Source organism: Saccopteryx leptura, chromosome 1 (genome assembly GCF_036850995.1).
Source record: "Saccopteryx leptura isolate mSacLep1 chromosome 1, mSacLep1_pri_phased_curated, whole genome shotgun sequence".
NCBI classification, from domain to species: Eukaryota; Metazoa; Chordata; class Mammalia; order Chiroptera; family Emballonuridae; genus Saccopteryx; species Saccopteryx leptura.
The window spans coordinates 171298419-171301798 of record NC_089503.1 but is presented as its reverse complement, the minus strand read 5'-3'; positions in this window follow the sequence as shown (position 1 = coordinate 171301798).

Genomic DNA, 3380 nt, shown 5'->3' with positions numbered 1-3380 from the left:
CACAGGTGGATTAAGGTCGGTTGAGGCCCCAGGTGCAGAAGAAAATATTGGGCCCCTTAAAAAAAGAGAGAGAGACAGGGAAAATAAAAATTCATGTTAATCATATTTTTAAATAAATAAAAAATATTATGTACTATTAATGTCAAAGTTGTACATATAAAACCAAACTTGTTATCATTAGAAAAAAGTGTGAAGTTGGGGTTTTGCAGGGCCCTTCAGAAGTCAGGGCCCAGGGCTCATGCCTGGTACGCCCACCGTTAAATCCGCCTCTGCATGTATAAACGGTTTGTTCTTTTAGCTGATAAGCTTCATCCTTTCTAAGTGGAGCAACTAAGTGAAACAATGAGTTGATGCTTCCCCCCCCCACCCCCACGCTTTATCTCTTTCTCTCAAATCAGTGGGGGAAAAAAAACTCATTGGATTCATTAATGACATTGTCCCAATAATCTCTTGCTAAATAACAACTTTCCTCTAAATTTTAGAGTCTAAAACATAGCAGCTTAAATCAACTGTTTGACTATATCCCATGATTGTGCAAGTCAGGAACTTGGGAAGAGCTCAGCTGAGCAACTCTCTGGCTCTCCATGTAGCATTGATTGATGTCATTCCATGGTGTTCAGCTAGTGGCTGGGCCATTGTGAGGTCCAGAGGGACCTGCTCCCATGTCTGACCCCTGGGTGGAGATGGCCTGGGAAGGCCAGCAATAACCAGAGGCTAGGAGATAGGAATGGGACAGATTCCTCCCCAGAGCCTTCGCAGGGAGCATGGCCCTGTCAACACCTTGACTTTGAATTTCCAACCTCTAGAACTGGGAAAGAATAAATTTCTGTTCTTTTAAGTACTCCGTTTGTAGTGATTTTTTTAAAGGCTGCCTTAGGAAATTAACACATCCACCAAGAGGCAAAGAGAGACACAAAATGTGGTTCTCCATACAATGAACTACTAGTCAGCAGCAAAAGGGGACACACTGTAGATAGATGCTACAAATTAGATTAATTTCAGAATTACTATGTTGGGTGAAAGGAATGAGACAGGGAAGAGTCCATGCTGTGTGACTCCATGTATACGATATTCTTCAAACCTGCAAACAAATCTATTGCAACACCACAGTCTAGGTACACAGTGACCCACAGCCTAGGGTGGAGGGTGAATGAAAGGAGGGACTGGGGGAACAGTTGGGGGTGAATTATTTTTTATTGTGTTGGTTTCAGGGATATATACAAATGCCAAAACTTATCGAATTATACCCTTTCAGTGTATACTTTACATGAGCTGGACATGTAAAGTCTACTTTAAATCACAGTTTATAATACATACATTATATCTCAGTGAAGTTGATAAAAATTGCCATGAGGAGCCCTGGCCATTTGGCTCAGTGGTAGAGCGTCGGCCTGGCGTGCAGGAGTCCCGGGTTCGATTCCCGGCCAGGGCACACAGGAGAAGCGCCCATCTGCTTCTCCACCCCTCCCCCTCTCCTTCCTCTCTGTCTGTCTCTTCACCTCCCACAGCCAAGGCTCCATTGGAACAAAGTTGGCCCAGGTGCTGAGGATGGCTCCATGACCTCCTCCACAAGCACTAGAATGGCTCCAGCCACAAGGGAGCAACGCCCCAGGTGAGCAGAGCATCACCCCCTGGTGGGCATGCTGAGTGGATCCCGGTCAGGTGCATGTGGGAGTCTGTCTGACTGCCTCCCTGCTTCTCACTTTGAAAAAATACAAAACAAAACAAAAACTGCCATGAGGTCTTATAAACCCAAATGATGGACAATTTGATCAAAACAAAACAGAATCATTCCCTTGGGTGCCCCTGACTTTCTGAAGGTAAGAAAGGACCTCACCACTCAGCTCACCACTACTGTTGAAAGTAAGAGATGACAGCACATGAGCTGGGGTCTAGCACAGCACCAGCACTGTAAGCCACCATATGGTCACAATGGAGAGAAAATTTTCTTTGCTGTCGACAAGCTGATAGACCGGCAGGAAGATGATTGGAGCTCAGCAGAGGATGGCATAATGGCAGCTAACCTTGCTGTTAGTCGGACCTTGAGTGCTCTCAGGAGGCACAGAAATAATATTGTTTTGATATTTTCCATTACGATGGTAAACACACCATTCATTTGAAAACTGGAGGATTTTCTGCAAACACATTTACGGCACCCTGCCCCAAGGAATTCTGGTGTTCTCCAGAAGGTTGTTCATGAAGCCCTAGCATAAAGAGAAATCAATGGTCACACTGTTTTTCCATTTTCTGCATGCCACATCTACTCGTGCCTAAAAGCACACTAAGATTTCAAGAAACATGTGTGCACTACATTTTACAGTGGGACGCATTGCCCAGAAGGTCCCCAGCCAGCATCACACAGGTGGCACAAGTCCATCAGATGGCTATGGTGGCAGATGGTAGCTTTCTGCAATTTAATGACATATGGTTGATATTCTCAGTGGCGTGGCACGCTAGTCACCCTGTGGCCGGACTGCTGCATTGGCCTGTTCTCCCTGCCTCGGGTTCATCTTGCACAGATCACTGTTCCCAAAGCATCGCATTCATGATGACTCCCCCCTCTTCAGAAAGGACAGCATGACACACTAACATTGACTGCGCGTTTTACCTGCCAGGTATCACCGTGCTAGATGTTTTCCCATGTTAGCTCGTGGAGGTCTCACAACACACCCACTAGGTGCTCAGGGGTCTATGGTGACATACTGGGACTACTCAAGTCACAAACTCTTTATTTATTTATTTTTTCTGAAGTGAGAAGCAGGGAGGCAGATGGACAGACTCCCACATGTGCCCAACTGGGATCCACCCAGCATCCCCACTAGGGGGCAATGCTCTGCCCATCTGGGGCATTGCTCTGTTGTAATCGGAGCCATTCTAGCACCTGAGGTGGAGGCCATGGAGCCACCCTCAACACCTGGGCCAATTTTGCTCCAGTGGAGCCTTGGCTGCGAGAGGGGAAGAGAGAGACAGAGAGGAAGGAGAGGGGGAGGGGTGGAGAAGCAGATGGGCGCTTCTCCTGTGTGCCTTGGCCGGAAATCGAACCCAGGACTTCCACACGTCAGACCAATGCTCTACCACTGGCCAACTGGCCAGGGCCAGTCACAAACTCTTTAGATGCCTATTTAAGGTGGGCAGCCAACCTGTCTCATTATTCCTTATAATGCTTGGTCAATTAGGGCAGCTCTCTCATACACACACACACACACACACACACACACAAATATATACATTTTTCTAGGGTGGCTTTGGTAGTTTTAGACACTGAAATTAATCATTGGATTGGATTATATGCCTGTGAAAGAATATTTGGGTGAATCTGCCATGAACGTTAAGTCCCCATGACTATACCTATAATGATGATCACCTGAACTTCAGCTAGA